We start from the raw sequence: 17,841 nt of genomic DNA on the forward strand, positions 1-17,841 counted from the left end.
TCATAGTCAGTGTCTTGCCTAGGCCTCTTATCAGGAGGGGGATGGGAACCCCTGATCAAGGTAATCAGGACTTCAGTCATTTTGATCATCTGTTTTTTGGCCATAGAGGCCTGCACACGTGGCTCTCGAGTTTGTTTCCTTGCTTTAAAAGATGCTTTAGTCTTTGCCTTTGAAGCTGAAGTTGTTTTAATGTAGAGATGTTTAGGTCTGAATACACCCTCAGAAGCCAGTACCTGTTCAGCAGCTCCGGACCCATCTGAGGGATTAGCGTCCGAGGCTCCAATAACTTGAGTATCCAGCAGCATGGCCGACTCCACGGAGTCGGTAGTGGGCTGCGACTCTAAAGTAGTGGGTGTGAGGGGCTGTGAAAGTGCCTCACTGAGAACCGGTGACTGGCTTAGGAGAAGCTTCGTTGGTTTTGGGCCTTGGTTGTTTTTCTCCAACCTTTTCTTTGCGTTTTTTGTAAACTCCGGTAGTCGGATGGCTATCAGACGACATTTCTGGATAACTAAACCGGCTACCAAAATACTTTGAAGCAAAGTTATACAGACGCTTAATAGTGCGTTGGTTAAATCTAGCACAAAACTGACAACCAGTAACGTTGTGATCAGGGCCTAGGCAAGGAATACAGTAGGAATGAAAATCCTTATGAGGTATTTGCTTTTCACAAGAAATACAATTAACTTTTTCTGACATCGGTCTGGAGCAAGAAAAAAGTTTCCCCAACTGGGTACTTAGCTTTATAGAAGACTTCGGATCTGAAACTCAAACTTGAAAATCTCAGGAGTCGGCCGACTGGCACTTGCAAACTGCTTCTGCTTTGGGCACCGTGTGGCAAGAAAGACTGAAGAAAATGGCGTTGGCTGCTTCTTTTATACCCCCGACGACCTGACGTCAGGGAAGGGGCGACAGCAGCTGAAGCAGGACCCAAGACTTTGGAATTCAGGCTGGCTGAGGGCAACCCACCAGCAGGATTACCCCAAATGTAATGACTGCAACAGTGAAACATGAAGAACATCCACTATTTTCTGGCCCAGAAAGGGAGTCACCACAAAGATCTTTGGGGATTCCTTCTGAATCTTTAGAAGTACCTTGGATATTGATGGAAAAGGTGGAAAGCATACAGGAACATTCCTGTTAATCTGTCTTTCAGGCCTTCTAGCATGGCACCCAGGAGCATAATCTTGCCAGCTGATTATTTACAGAGGCGGCAAATGGATCTACTAGAGGAACTCCCACTCACATATGCATCAAACACTGGAAGACCCCCTGCTCTGGTTTGCATATGTGGAGGCCTACCCTATCCCGTTCAGCTTGTCTACCACACAATATTGCTCTGATGGAATGAAGGATGCTTGTACAGTGTGATAGTACTGTGAAAGTATATCTCAAGTTACTATGGCTACTCTGCAAAGAGGGTACAACCTAGTTCCTTCCCATTGAAGATGTACTTGCATGACTATGGTATTGTCTGAAACAACTTGAGGTCCTGGATCCCAAAATGATTTGCTGAGTTAAGTGCCTTGTTCAGTGGAAGCAACTCTTTCATATGTATGTGGCTGTATCTGTCTTAGGTGTCCCACACACCTTGCACTTTTATCCTTCTTGAAACTGCTCCTCAAGCAAAGTCCAAGACATCTGTGATGACCAACTGCATTGGAACTGGAAGAGATAAGGGGAGACATGAATTTAGGGATATTAAGGGGAGGCATGAATTTAGGGATATTTGATGTCCACAAAGTAATTTTGTTTACTAGTAAACGCTATCACTAGGAAAATGGATGTTAATGCTGGAATCAGAAAGACTTAAGATACCATTGTATTTTTCCTCATGTGGAGCCTTTCCATGATTATAATAAAGAATACAGATGTCACAACACCCCCCAAATCCTGAAGTATTCCCTTGCAATGACCAAAATCTGAGTGGAAAACCTTAGAAATACAGATCTAATTTTTTCGTGTAGAAAAAAAAAAGCTCTTTGAACAGAGCTGTCAAGCAGACATTCCAGGAACACAATCCAGTGTGAAGGATTCAAAAAGGACTTTTTTATATTCTGAGCCCCAGTTTGTGGAACAGATCTTTTAACCAAGTGACAGATTACTGACACTATGACACTCTCCAAAGATAAGCAAGTCATCTAAATATGGAAAAAAGATAATGGTACCCTGTAGCCTCCAATCAGCTGTAATTGGAGCCACATAGTAAATACTATTGGTGCCATGGATAGTCCAAAAGGTAAAGCAGAGAAATTATACTGATCCAGACTCTGACTTGAAGAAATACCTGGATGAAAAGGGTTGGAGGATGGCAGAATGGTTAAGCTGTTTACCTTGCAGACACAAGGTGCAGGGTTTGATTCTCACATGGAGTAATTGGCTAGGCTTAAAATGTCCCACTAGGGCAGTTAGCCTAGTACTAAATCTATGAACTTACCAGGAAATCTACATGAGGAAGAAGAGATAACATATTGTAAAATACCATTTTGAAGTTAGGCACTATCAAACAGGTCTAAGAGGAAGGATCCAGAACTGGTCTTCAAGCATCTTCTTTAACACAGGCTAGAATGGCATTATTGCCCACGTTTGCAATATCTGTATACATGTATGCAAAAAAAAAAAATTCTTGAAAAAAAAAAATCCTTTCCTAACTTAAGGAAGAACTGGTTCTATCACTCGTTGGAACAGTATGAAATGAAGGACAGGTGGAATGGTCTGGTGGATGAGGAATAACTTTGTCAAGGAGGAATATCTTCTCACTGCCATCTATAACCTTGATGAAAAATCTTCAGAACCCAAATTGTCTTCAATTATGTTTACAAAGAGAAAAAATGAGATTCAGACTTTCTGGAAGGGAAAAGGTATTTCCAGAGAGTGTGTGCGTGTGTGTGTGTGTGGGGGGGGGGGGACAAAGTCCCTTAAACAGTCAAACACACTAGATGGGCTGTCCTTGGTTTTGAGGGTTCCTGAATTCTTTTTGGAACACCCTTGCAATTATGCCAAAATTGGAATGAGAGTTTGAGAATCCCTTAGAAATTTAGAAAAAGGTCAGAAAATCAGATTCCAATTTAACTTAGACTTTTCATCACACTTTTTGGTCACATCTGCAGCAAAACCAAAAGATGGCTCTCTGCCCTAGAGAGAAAATAAAACCTCATTATTCACATTCTCATGGGAGGTTCTGAGAATTCCAGCCAGCCAAAGATGCTCAAAGCAGTATCAGAGGCCATAGCCCTGGAAGACATATCAACAGAGTTATGCACACACTATAAACAGAAAACACTGACTAGTATAACAGAATAAACTAAATAATTTTAAGATGTTTCCTCATAAAAAACTGCAGACCAAGCAGTCCTCATACTTTCACTATTATAATAAACAATGTGTGAACATGACAACTCAAAATTCTGAAATATTAAACCTGCAGAAGCATACACCAGCTTTTCTGTATTCATTAATAAACTTCCCATCCTTATCAGAGAGTAGGACAGGAATTAACTGTTTAGTAGCAAAGTAGGCATAACTAAAGTTATAGCTGCTGGGACAGGTTTGGGAAGTATATATAAAAACTTAAAGCTCGACTAACTTTATACATTGTATATGCCTTTTTAGGGGCAGCAGGCTATCAGGGAAAACACAGGCAGACACGCACACATCCTCCAAAGCTAACAGAACTGGAGGAAACAGTGAAGGTTCGGGAAATTTCTTTTGTAACAGCTCAACATTTTCCAAGGGTCTGAGAGACCTCAGTGTACTCTCCCACTGAAAACACTAGTACATTCTGTAAATAGTCTCAAAGACCGAGGAAACCCAAAGGGAGCACATGAAACCGAGCACTCCTCAGAGTCTGAATCAGAAAAATGAGGGTAAAAAGTACAGTTGTGTACACTTACCATAAATGTAGATGTTCAAGTGTATTCAATGTTGCAGTCATTACATTTGGGTAATCTGCTGGCAGGTTGCCCTCAGTCGGCTTGAATTCCAAAGTCTTGCATCCTGCGTCGGTTGCTGTCTCCTCTTCCATGAGGACAGGTCGTCAGGGGTATAAAAAAGTACAGTTTTGTACCTACCATAAATGTAGATGTTCGAGTGTATACACTGCTGCAGTCATTACACTTGGGTTACCCTACCATCAGGCGGTTCCCCAGTCGGCCCGAGTTCCAAAGTCTTGGTCCGGCATCAGTTGCTGTCGCCTCCTCCCTGACGTCAGTGCGACAGGGGTATACAAGATGCAGCAGAAGCCATTTTCTTCAGTTTTTCTTGCCCCAGATGTCAGGTGCCTCTAAATATGTATGCAATTCCAATTGCTAATAAAACATACATAAGAAAAGCAAAAAACAACTTACAGTTACCAGCAAATTACTCCCCATAGGTAGTAAGGGTAGAAGACATAAGTACGTACCAGCCAGTAAGAGGGGAAGGAGGGAAGGTAACCTGGACTGCAACAGTGTATACACTCGAACATCTACATTTATGGTAGGTACAAAACTGTACTATGTTCATCGTGTTACACTGCTGCAGTCATTACACTTGGGTAAAATCCCAAAGCTGAGAAAGGGTGGCTGGTCGCATTAGGGGTGGCTATAAGGCCTTGCAGCACTGCAGTGGCAAAGCCAGCTCTGGATTTAGAGTATAGAGGCAGATGGTAATGCTTGGTGAAGGTGTGTACAGAACTCCAAGTTGCTGCTTCCAAAATATCCTTGGTAGGTACTCCCCTGAGGTAGGCAGCTGAAGTGGCTATTGCCCTCTGGTGGAGTGAGATCTAATGCTGCTAGGTACAGGTTTTACATGGTATGTGTAGTAGAAATGTATACAATGTCCTATCCATTTTGAAATAGTCTGTTTTTAAATGGCTTTTCCCTGTGCTCCTGCAGCATATGCTACCAATAATTGCTCAAACTTTCTGAAAGCTTTGGTTTTGTCCAAGTAGAAACAAAACTGCCTGTGAATGTCCAAAGAGTGCAGTAGTCTCTCCTATTTATTCTGTGGTTTAGGATAAAAAGTTGGCAGGTGAATAGTTTGGTTTAGAGCTACACTGGATACCACCTTTGGCATAAAAGTAGGGTTAGTTGGTAAAGGCACCCTGTCCTGGTGGAAAATGAGGAGATTCCACTGCCATTAGTGCCTGTAATTCTGAAACGCTTCATGCTGATGTTATTGCCAGGAGCAGAGCAGTTTTCCAAGAGATATTTTAATTCTGCTGTGTTGGCTGGCTCAAAAGGAGGTAAAGTTAGCTTCTCCAAAACAAAGTTGAGGTCCCAAGTTGGAGTAGGTGCTCTACGGGGTGGTCTTATGTTTTTAGCCCCTCTGAGGTACTGTTTTAACAAAGGATTACAGAAAACTGGTGGATCCATGTTGGAATGAGCAGAGATGGCAGAGGCGTGGATCTTGATGGATGAGAAGGAGAGTCCTTTGTCCAGCATCTCAGTTAAGTATTGTAGTATCCGAGGAATGTTTGGGACAAGAGGGTCAAGGCTGTGAGCTTGGTTCCAGGCACAGAATCTCTTCCATTTATCCGTATAGGCTTTCCTGGTACTAGGCCTTCTGGCCTCCAGAATGACATCCGTAACAGCTTTGGAGAGAGGCACTGCTTGCTTGACTAAGGAATCTTCCATGCAGCTAGGTTTAAGGTCTTTAGCTGGCTTGTAGTATTTGTTTGTTGTGCTGAGTCAGCAGATGTGGGATTCAAGGCAAAATCCAGGGTGGTTCTTGTGCTAAGCTCCTTAAGATTGGGTACCAGTGCTGGCGTGGCCAGTCTGGTGCAATCAGGATCATCTTGGGCTCTTCCTGCCTGGCTTTTATGAGTACCTTTGGCAGGAGAGGTAGTGGTGGGAAAGCGTATACTTGTAGGTTCTCCCAGCTGAATGAAAGGGCATCCACTTTCCATGCTTGTGGATGGTAACTCCTTGTGCAGAATTTTTGTAGCTGGCAGTTTTATTTGGGATGCAAACAAATCTATGTCCAGGCTCCACCATTTCTGTGTTATCATTCTGAATATTTGTGGATTCAACTCCCATTCGTGGGGATCCATGATGTTTCTGCTTAAGTCGTCTGCCAGTGTGTTTTTCTCTCCTGGCAGGAATTGCGCTTGCAGATGAACTTGAAGGTTTGTAGCTGTGTTCCATAAGGTCATAGCTTGTCTGCATAGGGGGTAGGAGTGAGTGCCCCCTTGCTTATGTACCACATAACTGTGGTGGTGTCTGTCTTTAGTAGTAGTTGTCCCGGATGCAGCAGGTCCTTGAAAGCTATAAGCACATTTTGTATAGCTAGCATCTCTTTTTGATTGATGTGAAGATGTCTTTGTTCTGCAGGCCACGTGCCCTGAATACATTTGCCTGCCATGTGTGCTCCCCAGGCGTAATCCAATGCATCTGTTGTCAGTGTTTGCCTGGCTGTGGGTTGTGCAAAAGGCTGTCCCTTGTTGAGGTGACAAGCTTGAGACCACCATTGAAACTCCTGCTGAAGGCAAGGGATTAGTGGTATAACTGTTTCCAAACTGACAGTGTTGAGACCATACATTCTTTAGGTACCATTGTAGTTTCCTCATATGCAGTCTGGCATATGGAATTAGTAGTATGCAGGATGCCATGTAAACCAAGGCCTGCAGAATTTTTCTTGCAGGGAGTTGGGTCTTTGTTGCCATCAATTGAAAGTATTGAGTCAGTTGTCCTTGTTTGTCTGGCCTGAGATAAGCCATCTGGGCCATTGTGTTCAAGCTGGCACCCAGGAATATAATCTCTTGTGAGGGCACTAGTTTTGATTTCTTTTCATTTACTGTGTACCCCAGGCAACTTAACTTTTTTTTTTACAAACACCAGGTGCTTTAGAAGAATGTCCTTGCTCTCTGCTTGAATCAGGCAGTCATCCAGGTACGGATAAATTTGAATTCCTGTCTGCAAACTGCAATTACTGGTGCCAGGCACTTTGTGAAGACCCTGGGCGCAGTAGATAAGCCAAAGGGCAGTGCAGAGAATTGGTAGTGCATTGAACCAGCTATGAATCTGAGGTATCTTCAGCAGTTTTGTCTGATAGGGACATGCAGGTATGCCTCTTTGAGGTCCAAAGTCATGAGCCAAGCTTTCTTGCCCAGCATGGGAAGAAGCTGCTGTAATGTCAACATTTTGAATTTTGGAACATCCAGGTAAGTGTTTAGAGATGAAAGATCCAGAATGGGCCTCCGGGCTTTGTCCTTTCTGGGTACCAGAAAGAGTCTTCAGTAAAATCCTTGTCCTTGCTCCTCTGATGGTACCTTTTGAATAGCTCTCATATCCATGAGTGCTGTAATTTGTTTTTGAGCCTCTGCCCATTGATTTGGTGGCAGATAAAGCATTCCTTTTAACCTTGGCAGAGTGTGAAAGTGGAACCTGTAACCTTGAAATACAATGCTGAGAACCCATTTGTCTTTGGTGATCATTTGCCAATTGTGGTAGAAGAGTGCCAGTTTTCCTCCCAAGGGGGCTGCCAAGAAGGATTTGTTTGGCAGCTGTAGTGGGAAGTCATTGGAGCTGCTTTTTATATGGTTGGGGCCTGTCTTCCCCTTCTTTCTGGCCTGATGCAACTCATTGTCAAGGCCTGTAAGGACCTTGTGTTTGACCTCTACCTCTTGGACGTCTGTATCTTCCCCTTTGAGGTCTGTCTGTAATTGGAAAGGACCAATTCTTAGTTGGCCAGTTTCTGTTACATCTAGGAGGCTGAATCTATAAGAAATCCTTCACTGTTTGCATAGATTTTGCCTTATCCTCCATTTTCTTTAATACCTCTTCTGCCTTAACTCTAAACACATCCTGCTGCAAAGGTGCATCCAATAATTTTGCTTTAACATGATCTGGTAACGTATGTTCTTTTGACCAAGCATGTCTTCTAATGACAGAGCCTGTAACTGCTGCTCTGTAGGAGGCCTCTAGAGAATAAAAACCACATTGCAAAGTATGCTTTTCCCACTTGTTCAGCTGCATGCAATAAATCCTGCATTTCTTTAAATTAGGAGGATCTGATTCTGGAAGCATTTTTTGTTTTAACTGAGACAGTAAAAATTGCTGATGTTTTAGCATGTGAAACTGGTAATTTAAGGCTCCCATTGCTAAAGCTGCAGACGTATATACTTTATTTTCCCATCTGTCTAATGCTCTGGAATCTCTGTCAGAGGGAACTGGATTCTTGGCTGATGAGGCCTTAACTCCTTTGGGTCCCTGAGAAATAGTTTCAGGGTCAGCTACAGGGCTTTAATACAGACATTTATGCGAGTCAGGGACTCTGCAGTATCTGTCAGGTTTAACAGGGGCTGGAGGTAAGGAATCAGGATTTAAGCTGGATTCAGTATACACCTCGTCCACAATATCTAACACTGGCGGAATAGCAAGGGGTCTGTGTTGAGGTAATAAAAGGAAGTCTCTGAGCCTTTTCTTGGATTCTGAGTAATCCTGGCCTTCCCAGTGGAAAAGCTTCCTCATGGCATGTAGGGTTTCCCCAAAGGAGTAGTCCTCAGGCGGTGAGGCTGATGGAATTGATTCCTCAGCATCAGAATCCTCACAAGGGGGTAAAGAGTATCCTAGGTCTGAGGATGAATCAGAAGAGATGGACACCTGGTCGGATGAGTCATAGTCTGCATCCTGTCTAGGCCTGTTATCAGGAGGGGGATGGGACCCCCTGATCAGAGTGATTAGGTCTTCGGCCATTTTGAGCATTTGTTTCTTAGGCAAGGAGGCTTGTCCTGGAGAATGCTGTATTTGTTAATTCGACTTTAAAGGAGGCTTAGACTTAGCTGAGGGTTTAATGCTTAACCGAGTAGGTCTAAAGACACCCTCTGTAGCTGTGGGTTGCTCAGCTACTCCAGATCCCTCTGAAAGGTTAGTCTTGGTAGGCTGAAGAGCTTGTGGATCCGAAGGTCCAGCCATCTCCACGTGGGAGTCAGAGGCGGCTTGTGGTTCTACAGAAGCGGTCGTCAGGGGCTGCAAAGGTGCCTCACTGAACACCGGAGAACCGGTGACTGGCCTAGAAGTGGCTTCGTCGTCAGTTTTGGGCCTCTGATGCCTATCTTTGTCTTTGCACTTTTTGTGTATTCCGGTCGTCGGAAGTTCTGACGGCATGGTATAATTGAATTTTCTACCAAAATAATGTCGGGCAAAATCAAACAGACGTTTAATAGTGCGCTTGTTAAACCTAGCACAAAACCGACAACCAGTGACGTCGTGGTCAGGGCCTAGGCATGGGATACAATAGGAATGGAAATCCTTATAAGGTATTTGCTTCCCACAAGAAATAGTTATTAACTTTTACTGACATCGGTCTGAGGCAAGAAAAAGTTTCCCCAACGGGGTACTTAGCTTTGTAGAAGACTTCGGTTCCGGATTCGGAATGAAAATCTCAGGAGACGGCCGACCGGCACTTGCAAACTGCTTTTGCTTCAGGCACTGCGTGGCAAGAAAGACTGAAGAAAATGGCATCGGCTGCATCTTACATACCCCTGTCGCACTGATGTCAGGGAGGAGGCGACAGCAACCGACGCTGGACCAAGACTTTGGAACTCGGGCCGAATGGGGAACCGCCTGATGGCAGGATAACCCAAGTGTAATGACTGCAGCAGTGTAACACGAACATCAAGCAGCAGACACCATTTTCTTGAGTTTTTCTTGCCCCAGATGTCAGGTGCCCCCCAAAAGGTAGCAAAGATATATCTATATATATATATATATATATATATATATATATATATATATATATATATATATATATATATATATATACACACACACACACATATACACACACATCAGTACAAACTTTACCTTCATCTACAAGCAAATACACCACAAAGGTTGTAGAAGATAGAGAAGGAAAGATGAACTCCAGAATGAAAGGGGGATGGCAGGCGGGTAACCTGGACTGCAACAGTGAATACACTCGAACATCTACATTTATGGTAAGTGCACACAACTGTACTATGTTCTTCGTGTTTCACTGTTGCAGTCATTACATTTGGGTAGAATCCCAAAGCTATGGATGGGAGGCTGGAGCTAAACAGCATTAGGTACGGCTATAAGGCCCTGCAGAACTGCAGTGGCAAAGCCTGCCCTGGACTTCGAGTAGAGAGGCAAATGATAATGGTTTGTAAACGTGTGAACAGAACTCCAAGTAGCAGCCTCTATGTCTTTGGTTGGTACTCCTCTGAGAAAGGCTGCTGAGGTAGCTGCAGCTCTGGTGGAATGAGACCTAATGCCCTTGGGCACGTTTGCCATGGTGTAAGTAGCAGAAACAAATGCAGTGGCTTATCCACTTTGAAAGAGTCTGCTATGAAATGGCCTTTCCTTCTGATCCTGCAGCATATGTGACTAGTAATTGCTCAGTTTTTCTAAGAGCTTTAGTCCTGCTCAAGTAGAATCTTAGCTGTCTGTGTACGTCCAAGGAATGCAGAATTCTCTCCCCTTGGTCTGCGGATTTGGATAAAAGGTTGGCAGATGAATAGTTTGGTTAAGAGCCACACTGGAGACAACCTTGGGCATAAATGAAGGATTGGTCCTTAGAGACACCCTGTCTGGGTAAAATATAAAAAAAAAAAGGCTCCACAGCCATGAGGGCCTGTAGCTATGACTCTTCTTGCTGAAGTAATTGCTAGTAGCAGAGCAGTCTTCCATAAGAACTTTATATCAGCAGTAGCAGCTGGTTCAAATGGAGGCAGGGTGAGCTTTTCCAACACATAGGTTCATAGGTTCATACTAGGCTATCTGCCCTAAGCCTAGTCAGAGTGCGTTTGGCTTTCGCCACCCATTTTAAATTGATTTTGCTATGCCCTTTTTCAAGGTTAGTATACTGTGCCTCTAACAGTGACACAAGTGATACCCGGGGTAAACCTACGATCTCCCATCCACTCATCAAGATTCCTCTTGAAGAGAGTCAATGAGGGACTCTGCCTAACCTGAACTGGGATTTTATTCGAGTGAAGGGAGCCTCTGGGTTATGAATCTGTCCCTCCAGCATGTCCTATTTATTTCAGTGCTGAGGTTCAAGTCTCTCGAGTGCGTAGCTCGATGGGATTTGGATTTTCTGAGGTGCAGCATGTCCATTAATTCCGGGTTGGACATGGCTTTATATGTTAGGCACAGATCGCCTCTGAGCAGGCGGTATGCCACTGAGTAGAGCTGGAGTTTCTTTAACTGGGCAGCATATGGCATCTGTTTGAGCCCTTTGATCCTCTTGGTGAGGTACTTTTGGGTCTTTCCAGTTGCTGCAGGTGTCTGGTAAGGTACATCCCAAAAGGGGCATTGTACTCAATTATGGGCCTGATGAGGGATGAGTAAAGAGGCACGATGACCTCCCCTGATCTAGATGTGAATCCCTTCATGATTAGGTGGGCTATATAAAATGTTTTTCTAACCACTTTGGCCACGTGGTTGTCAAATGAGAGATTGCTATCAACTTGGGTCCCCAGGTCCCTAATTACTTCTGTACTTAATGGATTACCACCTATGTGGTAATTTGTGGGCACTTTGTTTTTGCCGAAGGGGATGACTATACACTTTCTGGCGTTTAGCCTGAGGCCATGGCTCTGGCACCAGTTGTCTGTTTCTATGAGGCCCTTTTGGAGGATGCTTGTGTCGGATGGAGAGTCGATTATGGCGCCCAGTTTGCAGTCATCCGCGAACTTGGTCAGCCACAGTCCTTACGTGTTGGCCTGTACCTCCAAGAAATATATACCGAACAAGAGAGGTCCCAGGACTGAGCCTTGTGGGACGCCACTTGTAACTGTTTTGGAGTCTGACATGGCTCCAGCAATTATAACCATGTGGGTTCTGTCCTTGAGCCAGTTTGCAACCCATCTAGTGACATAGGGGTTTATTATATTTAAGATGGTGAGCTTATCTATAATGCCCGAGTGGGGTATTGTATTGAATGCTTTTGCGAGGTCCAGGTAGGCTGTGTGGACCAACTTACGCTCGTCAATGGCCTTGGTGACTGTTTCAAAGAAATCAACCAGGTTTAAGAGGCAGGATCTGCCCTTAAAGCCGAACTGGGTAGGATCAAGTGTCTGTAGGTCCCCAATATCTTTATTTATGAGGTCTATGATGATCCTTTCCATAGCTTTGCAGACCAAGCTAGTCAGGCTTATGGGGCGATAATTTCCAGAATCCGTTGAGGCACCACCTTTGTGGAGAGGGATCACTGCTGCTGTATGCCACTCTTTGGGTACATATCCTGTAGTAAGGCTGAGATTGAACAGTAGTTTTATGTTTGGGTTTAGCTCTTCTTGGAGTTCATGTAGGTTGCCCAGGACACCATCTGGTCCCATTGATGGTGTGTTTTTTGCTTTGGAGAGGGCAGCTCTTACCTGAGCATCTGAGATGTCAGGAGGGCAGCACTCTGCTGGGATAGATATTTGCCCTTTTGGTGGGGATTGGGGGGGGGGTTGCGCTGAACCTGTCAGCTAGGATGTTGGCAATGTTTGTGGGTTCAGTGTATTTTTTGTCATTTTGGACTAATTCTGAGCATATCTGGGAATTCCCACCCAGGTTCCTAACATAATTAAAGAAAGCCTTGTGATTATCCTTAGTGTCCTGTGCAATCTTTCTCTCGAAGCTGGCAGACGATTTTATGAGTGCCCATAGTTTTTTGCTAATACTGATCAGAGATGCCTTCCCTTTTTGGGATTTTGCTCTATCATGTAGTAGCTTCCTCCTCCTTATGTATAATTTGTTTATGGCTGGGGTCCACCAGACAGGACGTCTGCCTTTGGAGGATTGGGTCTTGGTTTTATTTGGGATTGCATGATCCATGCATTCCTGAAGGTGTTCATAGAATGCGTTTATAAAGGATTCAGCAGTCTGGGCCGTATTTTCCACAGGCCTGGGGGCTTTGAAGGATTCCACCTCGGTTTTGAGGAGTGTGAAATTTGCTTTAGAGAAGTTTTTCACTGTGGTTTTCAGGGCAGGGGGTGGAGTCGGGATGTGAATATCCAGTGAGATTAGTTTATGGTCTGATCTTACCAGTGAGGGATACACTTCTGGTCTGGAGCATAGAGTCCCCATGTTGGTGATGATCAGGTCCAGTATGTTTTCCCCTCTTGTAGGAGTGGTAACAAGTTGTTCCATAGCATTTGAGTTTATAAATTCTAGGAACCTTTGGGCTAGGGTGTTGGAGCTAGAGTAATGCTCCCAGTCTATGTTTGGGTAGTTGAAGTCGCCCAATATAATGGTGTTTGGAGAGACATAATTGAGGTCCCATGCAGGTATTGGTGATCTTCTAAGAGGCCTTAAATTTATGGCTCCTCTAAGATACTGCTTTAGTAAAGGATGAGAAAGATAGGCCTTTGTCAAGCATCTCAGTCAAGTATTGTAATATCTGAGGAATATTTGGTTCTGCTGTATCAGTTCCTTGTGCTAGATTCCAAGCACAGAATTTCTTCCATTTATCAGCATAAGATTTTCTAGTACTAGCCTTCTGGCTTCCAAAATGACATCCATCACAGCTTTACTGAGAGGTTTTGTTTGTATAACTACATGATCAGCCATGCTGCCAGTTTCAGTGTCTGGAGTTGATTGTGCAGGATCAGATTGTTTTGCAGGGACAGTAGTTGAGGTCTTTGAGGTAAGGTCCAAGCTGGGTATTGAGACAAGCTCCTTAGGATTGGGTACCAGTAATGGGAGGGGCCAGTCCGAGGCAATTAGTATCATCTTTGGTTTCTCGTCTGACTTTTAGTAGGACCCTGGGAAGAAGAGGCAGAGGAGGAAAGGCGTAAACTGACAGTTTTTTTCAACTGAAGGACAGGGCGTCCACTTTCCATGCTTGTCTGTGAGAAGTCCTTGTGCAGAATCTTTTCAAGTGACAATTTTGAGGAGAGGCAAACAGATCCATGTCCGGGCTCCCCCATTTCTTTCTTATGCTGCAGACTTGTGGATCTAGTTTCCACTCGTGAGGGTCCATAAGGTTTCTGCTTAAACCATCTGCCAGAGTGGCAGGAATTGAGCTTGAAGATGCATTTGGCAAGTCAAAGTTGTGTCCCACAGTGCTATGGCTAATCTGCAAAGGGGGTATGAGTGTGTGCCCCCCTGCTTGTTTATATACCGCATAACTGTAGTGTTGTCATCTTTATCAGTAATTGTCCTGGATGAAGCAGTCCTTGAAGGCTGTCAGGGCATTTTGAACAGCTAGTATCTCTTTTTGGTTGATATGCAGATGCATTTGTTTTGGGGTCCATATGCCCTGAATGCATCTTCCAACCATGTGGGCCCCCCCCCCTGCATAATCTGATGCGTCTGTTAAGGTTTGGCTGGCAGGGGGTAGAGTGAAGGCCAGTCCCATGTTTTGGTGACATGCCTTTGCCCAGCATAGAAACTCCTGTTGTAGGCAGGGAATAAGAGGAATCATTGTTTCTAGACTGAATGTTGACTCCATAAACTTTTTAGGTACCATTGAAGTTTCCTCATATGCAGTCTTGCATATGGAATCAGTAGGATGCCATGAAGCCCAAAGCCTGCAGAGTTAGTCTTGCAGATAACTGGGTTTTTGTTGCCATCAGTTTGAAGTAGTCAGTTGCCTTTGTTTGCCTGGCGTGAGGTAAGCTATCTGGGCAGTTGTATTCAAGCTTGCACCCAGGAATGTTACCTTTTGAGAGGGTACCAGTTGTGATTTCTTTTTGTTTATTATGTACCCTAGGCATGTTAGAAGCCTTTTCACAAATGCCAGGTGTTGAAGAAGAATGTCCTTGTTCTCTACTTGAATGAGGCACTCGTCCAAGTATGGATATATCTGTATACTTCTTTGTCTGCAAAAAGCAGTTACTGGTGCCAGGCACTTTGTAACGACCCTGAGCTCAGTAGATAAGCCAACGTGCAGTGCATAGAATTGGTAATGCATTAAGCCAGCCTTGAATCTGAAGTATTTTCTGCACGACTCCCTTATTGGGACATGCAGGTATGCCTCTTTTAGGTCTAATGTCCCCAGCCAAGCATTCTTGCCAAGCATGGGCAGAAGCTGCTGCAAAGTCAGCATTTTGAATTTTGGAATGTCCAGGTATGTGTTCAAAATTGATAAATACAGTATTGGCCGTCAGGCCTTGTCCTTTCTGGGTACCAACAACAGTCGAGTAAAAACTATGTCCTTTTTCCTGTTCTGGTACTGGCTGAATGGCCTCATATCCATGAGGGATGTAACCTATTTCTGTGCCTCTGCCCATTGATTTTTTGGCAGATCCGGCAAACTGTTTGCCACTGGCAGGGTATGGAAATGGAATCTGTATCCCTGTGAAACTATGTTTAGCAACCACTTGTCCTGGGTTATTAACTGCCAATTTTGAGCAAAAAGTGCTAATTTTACCCGTAAGGGTGCTGCCAAAAGGTAAGTGCTTGGTGAAGGCAGAGGGAAGTCATTGGGACTGTTTTCCGTAGATTTGCGCTTCATCTCCTCCAGATTTGGAGGTAGAAGCACCCCATTGCTTTGACCTGTAAGAATCTTGTGCCTGATATCTGGAACCCTTAGGGTGTCTGGATTTGCCCCTTTGAGCTCTGTCTGACACAGGAAAGGACCAATTTTTTGTAGGCCAGTGTCTACTGAATCTTGGTGGCTGCACTTGTAAGAAGTCTTACAGTTTGCAAAGACTTAGCTTTGTCTTCCATTTTCTTCAAAACCTCTTCTGCCTTAATACCAAACAGAGTATCATGCTGTAAAAGAGCATCCAGTAATTTAGCTTTAACATGATCAGGCAAATTTTGCTCTTTTAGCCAGTCATGCCTCCTAATCACAGATCCAGTAACTACGGCCCTGCAGGAGGCCTCTAAGGAATCAAAACTACATTGCAAAGTATGCTTTCCAACTTGTTCAGCTGCATGCAACAATTCCTGCAATTCTTTATTTTCTGCACATTCAGAAATCAACATCGGTTTCTGTTTCAGCAATCCCGTAACATGTTGTTGATACTGGAGCATATGAAACTGGCAGTTTAAGGCCCTAATTGCCAAGGCTGCAGATGTACAAACCTTCTTTCCCCATCTATCTAGTGCCCTTGAATCTGTCAGAGGGTGGTAGGATTTTTTGCTGTTGAGGCCTTAATTCCCTTTGGACCCTGTGAAATGGTTTCAGGATCAGCAGCAGGGTTTCTAAATAAGAATTTGTGAGAGTCAGGGACCCTGTAATATGTCAGGCTTGCTGGGAGCCGGAGGTAAGGAGTCAGGGGTCAAGCTTGACTCCGAAAACACATCATCTACAATGTCTAAAACAGTGGGTATGGCTAAAGGCCTGTGCTGAGGGAGAAAGAAATCCCTGAGCCTCTTTTTTGATTCTGAGAAATCTTAACTCTCCCAGTGAAAATGCTCCCTCAAAGTATGCAAGGTTATTCCAAATGAATAATCCTCTGGAGGTGATGCAGATAGGATAGACTCCTCTCCATCAGAATCCTCATAGGGAGGTATAGATAATTCCTGTTCAGAAGAGGAATCAGAAGAAAAAGAAACCTGATCTGAAGATTCATAATCAGTGTCTTGCCTAGGCCTCTTATCAGGAGGAGGATGGGAACCCTGATAAAGGCAATAAGGTCTTCAGCCATTTTGATCATCTGCTTTTTAGGCATAGCGGCCTGTGCACTTGGCTCATGCATCTTTTTTGAGCTTTTGAAGTTGCTTTTGTCTTTGGTTTTGCAACTGTCGTTGGTTTGATATATAAATGTTGAGGCCTGAATACACCCTCAAAAGCCGGTGCCTGCTCAGCGGCTCCAGACCCATCCGAGGGAGATACATCCATGGGTCCAATACTTCGAGTATCTCGCGGCATGCCAGACTCCACATGGGTGTTGGTAGGGGCCTGCAACTTGAAAGTAGCGGGTATCAGGGGCTGCGAAAGCACCTCACTGAGTACCGGCGAACCGACAACTGGCTTAGGAGAAGCTTTGTCGCTAGTTTTGGACCTAGACCATCTATCTGTCCTTTTCTTTCCATTTTTTTTATGTACTCCGGTAGTCTGATTGCTATCCGACGACATTTCTGGGTAGTTAAATCGGTTTCCAAAATACTTTGAGGCAAAAATATACAGACGCTTAATAGTGCATTGGTTAAATCTAGCACAAAACTGACAGCCAGACTCGTTGTGATCAGGGCCTAGGCAAGTATAAATGGAAATCCTTATGAGGTATTTGCTTCCCACAAGTAATACAATTATTAACTTTTTCTGACATCGGTATGGAGCAAGAAAAATGTTTCCCCAAAGGGGTACTTAGCTTTAGTAAAGACTTTGGTTCTGAAACTCAAACTCGAATATGTCAGGAGTCGGCCGACCGGCACTTGCATCGGTATGGAGCAAGAAAAATGTTTCCCCAAAGGGGTACTTAGCTATAGTAAAGACTTCGGTTCTGAAACTCCAACTCGAATATGTCAGGAGTCGGCCGACCGGCACTTGCAAAATGCTTCTGCTTCGGGCACCACACGGCAAGAAAGACTAAAGAAAATGGCATTGGCTGCTTGTTTTATACCCCTGACGACCTGATGTCATGGAAGAGGGGACTGCAACCAACACAGGACTCAAGAATATGGAATTCAGGCTGACTGAGGGCAACCTGCCAGCAGATTAACCAAACGTAATGACTGCAACAGTGAAACAAGAACATCATCCTGAATCTGGTCCTTCATCTTCCTGTCCAAATTCATAATATTGCATCTCTTCAGGAAAGGAGGTATCCTTTCTTTTACATAAAAAAAGAAAGATCAAAAGCATGAATAAAAACCCTGAGCAAGACCCCGTAAACTACTCCTAAGAATATTTGTGACAGGTTTAGCCGTTTCGTTTTGAAAGAAGAAATAGGGTCAACAGAGTTATGTCAGCAGCAGTTTCCCCAGGGATGGGCACAACAATCTGCCAAACAAGTTT

This window comes from Protopterus annectens, chromosome 7.part0 (assembly GCF_019279795.1).
Source record: "Protopterus annectens isolate FY-2018-M chromosome 7.part0, PAN1.0, whole genome shotgun sequence".
Lineage (NCBI taxonomy): Eukaryota > Metazoa > Chordata > Ceratodontiformes > Protopteridae > Protopterus > Protopterus annectens.